Source organism: Equus caballus, chromosome 11, assembly GCF_041296265.1.
Source record: "Equus caballus isolate H_3958 breed thoroughbred chromosome 11, TB-T2T, whole genome shotgun sequence".
Lineage (NCBI taxonomy): Eukaryota > Metazoa > Chordata > Mammalia > Perissodactyla > Equidae > Equus > Equus caballus.
In genome coordinates this window covers 43,424,118-43,440,600 of record NC_091694.1, presented here as the reverse complement: position 1 = coordinate 43,440,600, position 16,483 = coordinate 43,424,118, and the positions used below count along the sequence as shown (strand labels likewise).

General features: G+C 36.7%; 1 protein-coding gene across 4 annotated transcripts in view; it reads right to left on the bottom strand.

Moving 5' to 3' along the window:
- TAOK1 (TAO kinase 1) overlaps positions 1-16,483 on the bottom strand; it is a 149,784-nt gene that overhangs the window by 66,958 nt on the left and 66,343 nt on the right.

The following is a 16,483-nucleotide window of genomic DNA, read 5'->3' as shown; positions in this document are numbered from 1 at the left end:
ATTCCTACCAGCAGTGAAACAGATTTCCAATTGCTTTGCATACTCACTAGCACTTGGTATTGCTTGAATTTCCTTTTTCTCATCTTCACTTTTAAGCCATTCAAATAGCTGTGTTGTGATAGCTCATTGTGGTCTTAATTTGTATTTCTCTAAGGACTAATGACATTAGACATCTTTTCATATTTTTATTAACCATCCATATTTTTTTGGTGATGAGCCTGTTTAGACCTTTTGCTCAATTTTTTATTGGGCTGTTTTCTTATCATTGAATTTTGAGAGTCCTTTATCTGTTCTGGATACAAATCCTTTGTCAGATATGTTACTTGAAAATATTTTCTGCCAATCTGCGGCCTTCCTTTTCATTCTCTTAACAGTATCTTTGAGAGAGCAAAAGCTTTTAATTTTGACAAAGTTCAATTTATAAACTTTGTCTTTTATGGATAATGCTTTTGGGGTCATATCTATGAACACTTTGCATAATCCAGAGTAACAAAGATTTTCTCCTATATTTTATCCTAGAAGCTTTATAATATTTATGCTTTTTACACTTAGCACTATGATCCATTTTGCATTAATTTTTGTGTAAGGTGTGAGTTAGAGTTTATTTTTATGCATATGGATGTCCAGTTGCTCTGGCACCATTTGTTGAAAAGACTATCCTTTCTCCATTGAATTGTCTGCATCTTTGTCAAAAATCAGCTCACTATACTTGTATGGGTAGTACTGTGTCTGGACTCTCTTTTCTGTTTCATTTATATATTTATCGTTTCAAGGATAAGTCATACTACTACCTTGCTTACCATAGATTTATAGTAAGGTTTTGAAGTCAAATAGTCTGAGTTCTTTAACTTGTTGTCTTTTTCAAAAGTGTTTTGGCCACTCTAGTTCCTTTGCTTTTCTGTAAAAAATTTAGAATATGCTTGTCAATATCTATAAAAACAGCCTGCTGGGATTTTGACTGGGATTGCATTGAATCTATATATTAATCTGGAGATAACTGACAGCATAACAAAATTTAGTCTTCTAATCCATCAACACAGCGTATCTCTTCACTTATTTAGACCTTCTTTGATTCTTTTCATTAATGTTTTATGGTTTTTAGCATACAGATCTTGCAGTTTTGCTGGACTTATACTCAAGTATTTCATTTGGGGGGCACTAGAAATACCACTTTCAGAACAGAACAGATCCAGTTGTTCACTGCTGACATAAGAAATACAATGGATCTTTGTGTACTGATCTTACATGCTGCAACCCTGCTAAAATCACCTACTAATTTTGGGAGTCCATTTGCAGATTGCTTGGGATTTTCCAAAGTAAACAATCATGCTGTGTGTAACATGTTAAATACGTGGATAAATTTAAAAACTATTTTTTCTCTTTGATTCTATAAAATACATGAATGTTTAAAGCAAACATTGTGACAGTGAATTTTGGGTTTATAATGTATGTAAATATACATATGACAATAGCAGCATAAAGGATATTGAGAGGAGTACATGATTTCTACATTTTCCTTGAAGTGATTAATATAACAAATGAAGTGAAAAGAGGATGGGATATTCTTCTAGCAGAGAATAAGATAACAAAAGAGAAAAGTTTTAAAAAGTGTTTGTACATATAATAAAGTACTATGTAGAATAGAATTAAATGAGTTACGAGTAATTACAGAAGAGCACAATACTACATGTCATCTGTTGTCACCACCTGAGAGCAAAAGAGTAAAGAAAAAATTGGCTGTAAGCCTAAAAGACAAACTTGATGCTGTTGAGAGCAAAAAAAGGAGTGAGTAGAAAAAAGAAAATATATATAACCAGTCATTTTGTTTCAAACCTGTGAAGATCCATTTGGGAGCTATTTTAATGAACTAATAAAAATGACTTGAAATTACCATATTGATTAATTATTGTAAATGGTCTTTCTATACTTCTTTTGTGTATTTATATATTTCTCTTATAACACTAAACAACTTGATCTAACCTCTGAAAATATAAAACTTGCCAATCCTCTGAAAGAATACAGATTAGTAAAATCTCACACTAGGAAATAAGAGGTAAATATGACATCTCATTTTTAAAAATGAAGAAATACAACTTTTATAAAGTAAATAAATGACCTCCCTGAGATCATCTGTGGTCTGCCACATTTGTTAGGAAGCTACCTGGTTCACAAGCCAGTGTTCTGTGGCCCATCTACTAACATCATGTTGGTTCTATTAAAAGAGAAAGTTTATCTTCCTGGCAATCTAGATATAGTGGTCCTTTTGGACGTCTGACTCTCTGATTTGGTTTCAAATACTTATTACGCTACCAGTCCTTGATTAGCTTGCCTGATGAGATAGCCAGCAAAGCTGGCTCAGAATATTTTTAAATTTAAGGCAATCCCTACTGCCAATTAATGACAATTAAAGATATAAGAATTATATTTAATCATCTAAAAAACTTTGATGAGAAGGTCTTTCCACTATACAGTATCAAGATAGACACTGCACATTTATCCTTGTCGTAGGGTGGGGGTGAGAGGAAACATAAAAACAGAAGCACGTGTCAAAGCGCACGTACTCACATATGCAACACATATATACACACATACACACACACACAAACACGCACAAAAAACACGTATCAAAAAAATTCAATTCTGGGCTACATTCACACTTTGCTCATCTACATGGTGCATGTTTCCAGAAATCAAGACAATTAACAGAAAACACCTGCTCTGAGCAGTTGCCTAAATCCTCTATGGTTTCATGCAGTGATTCCTGGGGTTCTAAACCGAACCTAGGTTTCCTAACTCAGCTTTTTTTTGGTTCCCCCCTTCACTTTACTATGCAAATCTGTCAAACATACAGTAAACTTGGTATAGTACAGTGAACCTTGTTATGCCTTCTACTGGGTCAGAAGTTGGCAAACTTCCTATAGAGAGCAAGATATTAAATATTTTAGGCATTGTAGGCCAAATATATATTCTTCTTGTCCTGCTGCATATTCTTCTTCTTTTTTTTCTGCTTTTTCTCCCAAAGCCCCCCAGTACATAATTGTATATTTTAGTTATGGGTCCTTCTAGTTGTGGCATGTGGGACGCTGCCTCAACGTGGCCTGATGAGCGGTGCCACGTCTGTGCCCAGGATCTGAACCAGCGAAACCCTGGGCTGCCGAAGTGGAGCATGTGAACTTAACCACTCTGCCATGGGGCCAGCCCCCTCTTCTTCTTTTTTTTAAATGTAGAAACCATCTTAGTTTGGAAGCTGAGCAAAAATAATTCACAGGCTGGATCCGGCCCACAGGCTGTAGGTTCCCAGCCCCTACTATAGATAAATCCTTGGTTAACATTTTGCCACATTTGCTTTGAACCTCTCTATCTAGACAGATATTATCATTACCATTATTTTATTATTGAAGAGGATTCGAGAGTAAACATTCTCACCCTTGGTTCCACAGTACTTCTTCATATATCTTCTGAAAATAAGAACATTCTCTTGAATAACCACAGTACAATTATCAAATTCAGGAAATTTAGCATTGATACAATGCTATTATCCAGTAGATATAGGGTCCATATTCAAATTTCACCAATTATCTGAGCAACGTTCCTTATAGAAATTTTTTTCCAATCCAGGATCACAGGTTGTATTTAACCACCAGTAAAGCCTAAGCCACCTCCTGATACCTAGCCTAGACCAACTTGCTTTCATTGCCCCTATTAGATCCTTACTTCCGGGACTATGAAACTTTCTCTCCCAACCACAGCTCTCTGAAATAATCCATGCTGGGTAGGACAATCACAGAAACTATTGCATAAAGAGGTCCAAACACTAGAGAATCACTTCCCTCCCCTATAATTCTCTTCCACAGGTGAGGCACTATAAGGTGCACCCTCTTATCTTGTCAGAAAAGTCTCCTGATTCTATCAAGCTAGACTTTAACTCTAAAATCTGTATTCACCCCTCCAGCTTCATTGCCACTATCTAGTTTAAGCTCTCAGCATTTTCTTCCTAAACTATTACAAAAGCTACGTAATCAGCCTCCTTTCTTTGATCTTTGACACATGCCAACCTTTCCTCTACACTGCTACAAGAATAAACTTGCTCTATCACAAATGGAAATACAATATCTCTGTTGCACTTCAGTGGTTGCCTCCAGACTTCAGAATAAAGCCCATATTTCTCAGTATAGTTTAGGAGGCTCTCTTCAAGAGTCCTTGATTGTCTTTCCTTTTTAAGTTTCTCTGATCGCATCCTTGGTTCCCACTACAATCTTAATTTAAAATATACCCACTTCAGTCATACACTTCCACAAAGACTACTGACAAGTTCCGGATTTGGGATAATGCAATTTTACAGTTTTATTTAAAATTTTCAAATCACTTATATTTTGCCAATTATGAATTAATTCAGTACCTTTAACGAATAGAGAAGGACAGTAACACTACTTCCCCCACTGGACAGATCATATGGGCAGGTCTAAAGAAGAGAAAAACCTACTGAAATTCTATACTTTTCAATATTAACAATGGAAGATCAATTGCTCAAAAAACGTATTATCTTTAAAAGGAGGATATATGAAATGTCCATCCAAGTACAAATCGTACCAACGAAGGGAAATTTCACTAGTAATTCTTGCCATGATGCTTGTGTTATACTTTCTCTAAAGCCCAAAACAACCATAAAAGCAGGCAATATACGTAAAACAATTGTATGAAACTACTGGAGAGTAACACATGCAGGCAAGGCTTTGGAGACCAGAATCTGCGAGAGAAAAATAGCATACAAAGTGAGCTGTAAATTTACTTCAAGTTCAACCTTGAACTTGTGATACAAGCAAATAGAGTCCAAGCAGGGAGCTAAGCTGAGGAAACAGATGCCAGAGACAGAAGCTTCCAAAGTGTCTGAGACTTAAAAAACACAATCTCAGAAGAGGAAGCTGAGAAGCAGCAGCTCAAAAATCTGCAAATTCTCCCCAAGCAGTCAACTCCTAAGTATGTATCTGCATGATAAGACTCACGTGAATCCAGCAGAAAATAGCAGCTGGAAGACTAAAGAGATAAGTGGAGTTTTCAGAGGACAAGAAGTGCTGGAGACATGGAGGTTGGAATTCAAACTCCACCAAAATGACTGAGCCTTGATAAACAACCCACACATTCAGCTGGGATCCCAGAACAGCCATACTTTAAGAATAAGGGCCAAGGTCCAGTATTAAGGGCAAAACTGACATCAACTAATCCTAACAAAGCCTAAAACGAAGCCTTAAGGTGACTCATCAGTATACCATCAGCTTGCCAAAAGAAAATGCAACTGTCTTTGAAGACAACTAATATCATCCAAAACATCTACAAATTTTCCTCTATAATGAGTAGTCAATAAAAAAATCACAAAGCACGCTACAAAGTGGATCAAATATTGAAAAGGAAAAAACTGGAACTATGAATAGACCAAATAAGCATTCAAATACTGGATTTACTAAAAAGAGATTTAAACAAACAAACCAAAAGAGAATGAAATGGACATTTTACAACAAAATATATGAGAAAAATTACACAAAGAACAGGAGAAAGCTGAAATACAGTAAGGTTTTTACATTGTTTGAGAAACGGCAAAAGTGCTAATTTAACTATAATAAGTAAAGAATACATGTTATAATCTCTAGGGTAAAAGCTAAAGAATAATAAAACAATGTATAACCAATGGTATTAATCATGTCTTTTTATTTGCTGTACTTTGATACTTTGACATCTGGGGCCTTGCTAACAGAAAGGGACTGCCACTCCCAGAATTAGCTAATTCCTGGAGATAGCAAAAAGCACATCTTTCGCATAGAAATCACCAATCTAGAGCCCATATCTCCAACGACCTCACACTTGGAGCCCTCTATCCCCTGCTCGAATTACCACAGGGCCAAGCACCAGACAACTAGGGACAGCCCGTATACTCTAAACCAGCTGAAATTATTTAAACTAGCTAATACCAGACTTGTTTACACTGCCTTGTCTATTTCTTCCCACAGAAACCATAATAAAGTCTCTTGCCCATGTTTTTCCCTTGCTTCTGCTGCCTCCTCACTATACCAATGCTCGCCCATGTGGCCCCCTTCTCTTGGGATCTCTAAGTATAACAAACTACCTTTTCAATGGCAATTGTTAACTGATCTGTTGGCCTCTCCATATCTAATAATAATAAGACCTATATTTTAAAACAAAAAATAACAATAAACAATTCTAAAGATGGCAAGAATAAGAATAAAGGAAGAACGGATAGGACAAACAAACAGAACAAAATAGACTTACATGAGTGAAACACTGCAATTGAAACAAAGATGAGATGGTGTAGGAGTGACGTCAGCGTCATGGCATAATGAGCCTATTTAGGACTCTCTCCCCTCCAACATACAGCAAAAACGGGCAACCATATTCCAACAGAAAATAACCTAAAAGCATAGGAATACTCAGAGAATCATGGCAGCCATACGACAGAGGGGAGAGAAGGTGGAGACCCCCTCAGAGGAGCTGGAATGGCATAAGAGAGAACTTCGCTCACTCCCCTAAAGACTGCTGTTGCTGCTGCTGGAGGCTCCGTGAAAGAAGGAGCAGGGGAGGGGACACTCGCACACAGGATCACCCAGGACTCTCTATGGCCCTTGCAGCCTAGAGGGAAGCCCTCTAACAGGGCGGAAGCTTTCTCATGGGGTGATCTCATCAAGCCAAGACCCCAGGAGACCAGAGAGGGGGAGCTGATAGGGAAATCCAGGGTTACATGCAGGAGAAAGCACTCCTCCCCTGACCTGCCCTGCACCCCACCATCTCAGCTGAAGGTGGAGGGCTCAGAATATGCGGCTCTCGACCCCCACCCATTGGCAAGAGGCTGTAACTGCAGCCAAATAATATCACAATCGGAAAACCTGTTCTCCCAGCATCAGGGAATCCATCAAATCTCCAGACCAAGGAGAAAACAAGCACCCAGAATTCAGTCCTGAGGATGCAGAAATAAGTAAACTAAACAACAATGAATTCAAAATAGCTATCAGCAAAAAACTCAATGAGGTAAAAGAGAATATAAAGAATTCAACGAGTTCAGGAGCTACTTCACAAAAAGAGACTGAAACTATAAAGAAGAATCAATCAGAAATACTCGTGATGAAAGACACAGTGGAAGAGATAATACAAAATATGGATTCCCTGAATGCTCGTGAGGACACGATAGAGGAGCAAATCAGCATAATGGAAGACAGACATGCTGAAATGCGCCAGATAGAGGAGGAGAGAGAGATGAGACTAAAAAGAAATGAATAAAGTCTCTGAGAAATATCCAACTCAATGAGGAAAAGCAACATAAGAATTATAGATATTCCCAGATGGTGAAGAGAAGGAGAATGGAGCAGAAAGTGTGCTCAAAGAAATAATAGTAAAGAACTTCCCAAATCTAGGGAATGAGAGGGAAATGTGTGTGGAGGAAGCTTTCACAGCTCCTAGATTTGTCAGTGTAAAAAGACCTACTGCAAGGCATATAGTAGTAAAACTGGAAAAAATGAATGACAAAGAAAGAATACTCAGGGCAGCAAGGCAGAAGAAAATAACCTACAAAGGAACCCCTATCAGACTTTCAGCAGATTTCTCTGCAGAAACCTTACAAGCTAGGAGAGAATGGAATGACATATTCAAAACATTAAAAGATAAAAATCTTCAGCCAAGAATACTCTATCCAGGAAGAATATCCTTCAGATATGAGGGATAAATTAAATCTTTTCCAGACAAACAAAAGCTAAGGGACTTCGTAGCCACGAGACTGCCCTACAAGAAATACTCAAGAAGGCCCTCGTACCTGAAAAAAGAAAAAAGGGGAGAAAGGGGTCACGAAACATAGAGTAAGGAGACAAACAGACAGAATCAGAAAAGGATAGCAAATATTCAACTATAGCATTAGGCTAAAGGGAAGGAAAACACCAAAAACAAAGACAATCTTGTCACTTTAACCACAAACTCACAACACAAGTTGGAATAAGACATGAGAATAATAACTTAAGACGGAGGAGGAAAGGGACTGAATCAGTTTAGTCAAAAGAAATAAGAGGCCATCAGAAAATGGACTATGTTATGCATGAGATTCTGAATACAAACCTTGGGGTAACCACTAAACATAAGAGCAGAAGAGAGACACAAAAAATAAATAAGGAAAAAGACAAAGAAACACAGCATAAAAAAACTGCATAATTCAGTGGGTAGACCAAAACACACAGGACGAGAAACAAAGGAAATGCAGGAAAACCAAAAATGAGAGACATAATGACAGCATTAAGCCCTCACACATCAATAATCACCCTCAATGTAAACGGATTGAACTCTCCCAATAAAAAGACACAGAGTGGCAAGATGGATCAAAGAACAAGATCCAAAAATTTCTTGCCTCCAGGAAACACATCACAGCTCCAATGACAAATACAGGCTCAGAGTGAAGGGTTGGAAGATGATACTTCAAGCTAATGGCAAACAAAAGAAAGCGTCACAATACTTATATTAGACAAAGTAGACTTCAAGATAAGGCAGGTAAAGAGAGATAAAGAGGGGCAATATATAATGATCAAAGGGACACTCCATCAAGAAGAAATAACATTTATAAATACCTATGCACTCAACACAGGAGCACCAAAGTTCATAAAGCAACTATTAACAAACCTAAAAGATATTAAAAATAACACAATAATAGTAGGGGACCTCAACACCCCACACACATCATTGGACAGATCATCCAGACAGAAAATCAACAAGGAAACAGCGGAATCAAACGAAAAGCTAAACCAGTTGGACTTAAGAGACATATATAAAACACTCCATCCAAAAACAGCAGAATAGACATTGTTCTCAAGTGCACACGAAACATTCTCCAGGAGAGACCATATGTTGGGAAACAAGGCAAGCCTCTAGAAATTAAAAAAAAATTGAAATAATAACAAGCATCTTCTCCAATCATAATGCTATAAAGCTAGAATTACAAGAAAAAAGCTGAGAAACGGACAAAGATGAGGAGACTAAACAATATGCTATTGAACAAGCAACTGATCATTGAAGAAATTAAAGGAGAAATCAAAAAATATCTGGAGACAAATGAAAATGATAACATGCCATACCAACTCATATGGGAGGCAGCAAAAGCTGTATTAAGAGGGAAATTCATTGCAATACAGGCACACCTTAACAAACAAGAAAAATCCCAAATAAACACTCTCAAACTACACCTAACTGAATTAGAAAAAGAAGAGCAAACAAACCCCAAAGTTAGCAGAAGGAGATAAGTAATAAAAATCAGAGCAGAAATAAAAGCTATTGAAACAAAAAAGGCGGTAGAAAGGATCAATGAAACAAAGAGCTGGTTCTTTGAGAAGGTAAATAAAAGTGACAAACCCCTAGCCAGACTTACAAAGACAAAAAGAGAGAAAGTTCAAATAAACAAAATCAGAAATGAAAGAGGACAAATAACAACAGACTCCATAAAAATACAACGTATTATAAGAGAATACCATGAAAAACTATATGCCAACAAAATGGATAACCTAGAGGAAATGGATAAATTCTTAGACTCTTACAACTTCCCAAAGCTGAGTCAAGAAGAAACAGATGATCTGAACAGACCAATCACAAGGAAAGAGATTGAAACAGCAATCAAAAGCATCCTCAAAAATAAAACCCCAGGACCAGATGGCTTTCCTGGAGAATTCTACCAAACTTTCAAAGAGGATTTAATACCTATCCTTTTCAAGCTATTCCAAAAAATTAGGGAGAATGGAATACTTCCTAACACATTCTACAAGGCCAACATCACTCTGATCCCGAAGCCTGACAAGGACAGCACGAAAAAGGAGAACTACAGGCCAATATCACTGATGATCATACATGCAAAGATTCTCAACAAAATTTTGGCAAACTGAATTCAGCAACATATCAAAAGGATCATACATCACGATCAAGTGGGATTCATACCACAGACACAGGGATGGTTCAACATGCGCAAATCAATGAACATGATACACCACATCAACAAATTGAGGAATAAAAACCACATGATCGTCTCAATAGATGCAGAGAAAGAATTTGACAAGATCCAACAGCCATTTATGATAAAAACTCTGAACAAAATGAGGATAGAAGGAAATTACCTCAACATAATAAAGGCCATATATGACAAACCCACAGCCAACATCATACTCAATGGGCAAAAACTGAGCACCATCCCGCTGAGAACAGGAACGAGACAAGGATGCCCATTATCAACACTCTTACTCAACATAGTCCTGGAGGTTTTTGGTGAGAGCAATAAGGCAAGAGAAAGGAATAAAACGAATCCAAATAGAGAGTGAAGAAGTGAAACTCTCGCTGTTTGCAGACGACATGATCTTACATATAGAAAACCCCAAAAAATCCATTGGAAAACTAATAGAAATAATTAACTACAGTAAAGTTGCAGGGTACAGAGTGAACTTACAAAAATCAGTTGCTTTTCTATACTCCAATAACGAACTTACAGAAAGAGGATTCAAAAATATAGTTCTGTTTGCAATTGCAACTAAAAAAATTAAGTACCTAGGAATAAATTTAACCAGGGAGGTGAAGGACTTATACAAAGAAAACTATAACACATTACTGAGAGAAAGTGATAACGACTTACAGAGATGAAAAGAGCTTCCTTGCTCATGGATTGGAGAATAAACATAGTTAAAATGTCCATACTACCAAAGTAATCTACAGATTCAATGCAATCCCTATCATAATCCCAATGACATTCTTCACGGAAATAGAGCAAAGAATACTAAAATTCACATGAGGCAATCAAAGACACCGAATTGCTAAGGTAATCCTGAGAAAAAAGAATAAAGCTGGAGGTATCACAATCCCTGACTTCAAAATGTACTACAAAGCCACAGTGACCAAAACGACATGGTACTGGTACAAAAACAGGCACACAGATCAATGGAACAGAACTGAGAGCCCAGAAATAAAACCACACATCTAAGGTCAGCTACTCTTTGACAAAGGTGCCAAGAACATACAATAGAGAAAAGAGAGTCTCTTTAATAAATGGTGGTGGGAAAACTGGACAACCACACGCAAAAGAATGAAGGTAGACCACTATCTCACATCATACACAAAAACGAACTCAAAATGTATCAAAGACTTGAGGATACGTCCTGAAACTATAAAACTCCTGGAAGATAATATTGGCAGTACACTCTTGGACATCAAACTAAAAAGGATCTTTTCATATTCCATGTCCTCTCAGACAAGGAAAACAAAAGAAAAAATAAACAAGTGGGAATTCATCAGACTGAAGAGCTTCTGCAAGCAAAAGAAACTAGGATCAAAACACAGAGACAATCCACCAATATGGAAAAATATGTGCAAATCATATGTCTGACAAGGGGTTAATCTCAATAATATATAAGGGATTCACACAAATGAACAATAAAAAAGCAAACAACCTGATCAAAAAGTGGGCAGAAGACATGAACAGACATTTTTCCAAAGAAGATATACAGATGGCTGATAAACACATGAAAAGATGTTCAACATCACTAATCATCATGGAAATGCAAATCAAAACTACACTAAGATACCACCTTACGCGTGTTAAAATGGCTATAATCACTAAGACTAAAAATAACAAATGTTGGAGATGGTGTGGAGAGAAGGGAACCCTCACATACTGCTGGTGGGAATGCAAACTGGTGCAGCCACTACGGAAAACAGTATGGAGATTCCTCAAAAAACTAACAATAGACCCACCATATGACCCAGCTATCCCACTACTGGGTATCTACCCAAGCAATTTGAAATCAACAATCCAAAGTAACATATGCACCCCTATGTTCATTGCAGCACTATTCACAATAGCCAAGACATGGAAGCAACCCAAGTGCTATCGACTGATGACTGGATAAAGATGTGATATATATATATATATATACAATGGAATGCTACTCAGCCAGAGAAAAAGACAATTCATCCCATTTGCAGTAACATGGAAGGACCTAGAGGGAATTATGCTAAGCGAAATAAACCAGTCTGAGAAAGACAAATACCAGGTGATTTCACTCATATGTGGAATATAAACAAGTACCGGGACAAAGAAAACAGTTCAGTGGTTACCAGGGGAAGGGGGGTGGGAGGGGCACTGGGGGTGAAGGGGAGTACTTATGTGGTGACAGTAAAGAAATAATGTACAACTGAAATCTCACATTGATGTAAACTATTATGAACTCAATAGAAAAAAAAATAGCATCCAGATAATGGAATGTTATTTGGCACTAAAAAGAAATGAGCTACCAAACCCTGAAAAGACATGGAGGAACCTTGAATGCATATTAAGTGAAAAGGCTACGATTCCAACTATATGACATTCTGGAAAAGGCAAAACTATGGAGACAAGAAGGAGCTGGGAATCCAAACTGCAAAACTGCAATTGTTTTGGGAAGAAAATAATTCTGCAAGCAGACACAAACAACACAGCATGATTCTTGTTCCTATCAACACACCTGGAGTAGAAGTAATAAGGCTACTGTCAGTTTTTGGCTATATGGATAATCTTCATGGAGGACATTTTGAGATCCATTTTAATCAAGTGCGAGTTCCTGCCTCCAATTTAACACTAGGTGAAGGTAGGGGATTTGAAATTGCCCAAGGCCGCCTTGGACCTGGCGGAATCCACCACTGTATGAGAACAGTAGGTTTGGCAGAATGTACTTTGCAGATCACGTGTGAACAGGCAACTCAAAGGGTGGCCTTTGAGAAGAAACTGTATTCACATGAGGTGGTGGCTCACTGGATTGCTGAAAGCCCCATTGACATTGAGGAGATCCGCTTGTTGACCCTGAATGCAGCCCACAGCATTGACACTCTGGGCAGTGCTAGAGCTAAGAAGGAGATTGCAATGATTAAAGTGTCTGCCCCTTGTCTGCAAAATCACTGACCGGGCCATCCAAGACTGTGGAGGTGCAGGCGTTTCACAGGATTACCCTCTGGCTAACATGTATGCCCTAACGCTAACTTTGCGCTTAACAGTTGGGCCCGATGAAGTCCACTTCTCAGCAACCACAGCGATGGAGCGGCAGAACCAAGCCTTGAAGGCCAAGGTGTAGGGAGCAGACATGTCTCGCCTTTAGACAGATGTCATGGGCTCCAGCATTTGAATCTCATTCTAGTTTTGCAGCAGCTTGAGCACAGGATTAATTACTCACTTTTGGTAAAGATTTTGATCTTTTTTGATCATCTGTTTTGATGAGTGGGTTTTATAATTTCAAGGGTCACACACAGGTTTAAGTTAAATAAGAAATTATTTCATAATAACAGCATAGCTGTTATCATTCAGTCTAATTCCTAAGTTTTTAGCATTTATGTTTTAAACACTCAACTTGTAAAGAGATAATGAGCTAAACTGGAGAACTAAAGCATAGGTATAAAAATATTTTCATGTTTTGATTCTCAGGAATTTTCCATTTAGATAAGTATGCAAGGAATATTTAATCATTACTTCGTAAAAGATATAGTGAGGTCTCCTTTTTAACACTGGTTTCAGGGGTTGGTTTAACACTTTGCAGTAATGTTTGCACTGGAGAAAGGTGCATGACTGATTGGGTCATTTCAGAATTCCTATCATCATAAGCCTCTTCATAATTCAACAGAAGCATTTATACATAAAATCTGAATGCAGCTTAAAGTTTACTAGAAAACATGGCATATTATGAGGAAAGAAAATTAGGAAAACTTTTAATTATTTATAATATGTTGATAAAAACAGTGAAGAGTTTAAGCTACAAGGAAGTGATTTTGTTTTGAGAAGAGATTAAAGACAGTCTGCTCTGAATGCCATCTTGTTAACAGCCTCACCCTAAGCAACACCTCTGTGGCTCTTACATCAGCGCTGTCCAATATAGGAGCCATTGGCTGCATGTGACTCTTGAGCACTTAAATTGTAGCTAGTGCAACTGGGGTATTGAATTTTTATTTTTTAAAATTTTAATTAATTTAAATATCGATTCTCAACTCAGTTACTGGAAAACTTTTAAGTATGCTTGGAATAACTTGGGTATGTGAATTTACTTTTTCAAATGTAAATTTTATGAAATCTAAATACAGAGCAAGTTTTTTGAATGAAAATTTAGTATCTGAATTAAAAAATATAGGAAGTGTAAAATCACACCAAATTTTGCAGAAATTTAGTATGAAAAAAGTAAAATATCTCATTAATACTTTTTAAGTATTGATTACATGTTGAAATGATAAAATCTGGATATATTGAATTAAATAAAATATATTAAAATTAAAAAAAAAAATGACTGTCAACACCTAATGTTAGAGAGGATATGGAGCAAACAGAATTCTCATACACTGTTTATGGGAGTGTAAAATTTCTACTTCTTAATGAAAAAAGTCTGGCAATTAGTCATAAAACTAAACACACATCTGCCCTAAGATCCAACAATTCCATCCTAGGTATTTACTTAAGAGAAATGAAAAATTCAGTCCACAAAGAGACTTGTAAATCAAAAGATTTTAAATCAAAAAAGGTTACAAGAGACAAAGAAGGACATTATATATTAATAAAGGTTCAATACAGCAAGAAGTTATAACAATTATAACTTTTATGCACCTAATGATACATCATTAAAATATATGAAGCACAAACTGACAGAATTGAAGGGAGATATAGACCATTCTACAATAATAATTGGAGACTTCAATACCCCACTCATAATAATGGAGACAACAACCAGACGGGGATAAGTAAGGAAATACAAGACTTAAAACAACAAACCAATTAGATCTAATAGACATACATAGAACATTCTACCCAACAAGAGAATACACATTGTTTTCAATGCACATGGGACATTTTCCAGGATAGAGCATATGTTAAGCCACAAATCAAGTATCAATAGATTTTAAAAGATAGATATCATACAAAGAATCTTCTCTGACAAAATGAGATGAAGTTAGAAATTATTAACAAAAAAGGAAAACTGGAAAATTCACAAAATTGTGGAAATTAAACAACACACTCTTAAACAACCAACGAATCAAAGAAGAAACCACAAAGATAATTAGAAATACTTACAGATGAATGAAAACAAAAATACAATATATCAAAACTTATGGGACCAAGTGAAAGTGGTGCTCAGGAGGAAACTTATAGCTATACTTACATTAAAAAACAAGAAAGATCTCAAATTAACAAGCTAAATTTACAACTTAAGGAATTAGGGAAAAAAAGAACAAACTAAGTAAGCCTAAAGCTAGAAGAAGGAAGGAAATAGTCATGTGTTGCTTAACAATGGGGATATGTTCTGAGAAACGTGTCAATAGGCGATCTCATCACTGTGCAAACATCAAAGAGTGTACTTACACAAACCTAGATGGTATAATCTACTACACACCTGGGCTATATGGTACTAATCTCATGGGACCACCATTGTATATACAGTCCAGCATTTACCAAAAAGTCATCATACAGCACATGACTGTACCATCAAACACGATCTACAGATTTAAACAACCCCTATGAAAATTCCAATGGCTTTGTTTTTGCAGAAATGGAAAAGCCAATCCTCAAATTCATATGGAATCACAAGGGGCTAGAAACAGCCTAAACTATCCTTAAAAAGAGTAAGGAAGTTATTCCTGATCTCTAACTTACTACAAAACTACAGTAATCAACAGCATAGTCCAGCGTAAAGATGGATATATAGGCAAATGGAATAGAACTGAGAGTTCAGAAATAAATGTATACGATATGGCCAACTGATCTGACAAGGATGTCAAGACAATTCAATGGGGAAAGAATAGTCTCTTCAACAGATGGTACTGAGACAACTGGATTTCCACACGCAAAAGAATGAAGTTGGACCTCTACCTCACAACACACACAAAAATTAACTCAAAACGGATCAATGACCTAACCTAAGAGCCAAGACCATAAAACTCTTAAGAGAAAACATACAGATAAATCTTCATGACCTTGGATGCGGCAATGGATTTTTAGACATGACATCAAAAGTACGAGCAACAAAAGGAAAAATAAATTGGACCTCATTCAAATGTAAAACTTTTGTACATCAAAGGACATCATCAAGAAAGTGAAAGACAAACTAGAGGAGAAAATATCTGCAAATCACATATCTGATAAGAATTTAATATTCAGAATAAAGAACCATTACAACTCAACAACAAAGAGACAACCCAAATTTTAAACTGGGCAAAGCACTTGAATAGACATTTCTCCAAATAAGGCATACAAATGGTCAATAAGCATATGAACAGATGCTCAACATTATTATAAAGTCATTAGGGAAATGCAAATCAAAATCAGAAGATACCGCTTCACACCTAGTAGGATGACTACAATCAAAATAACAGGCATCGGCAAGGATGTGGAGTAACTGGAACTCTAGTACATTACTGGTGGGAACAGAAATGGTGCAGCCACTATAGTGCAGTTTGGCAGTTC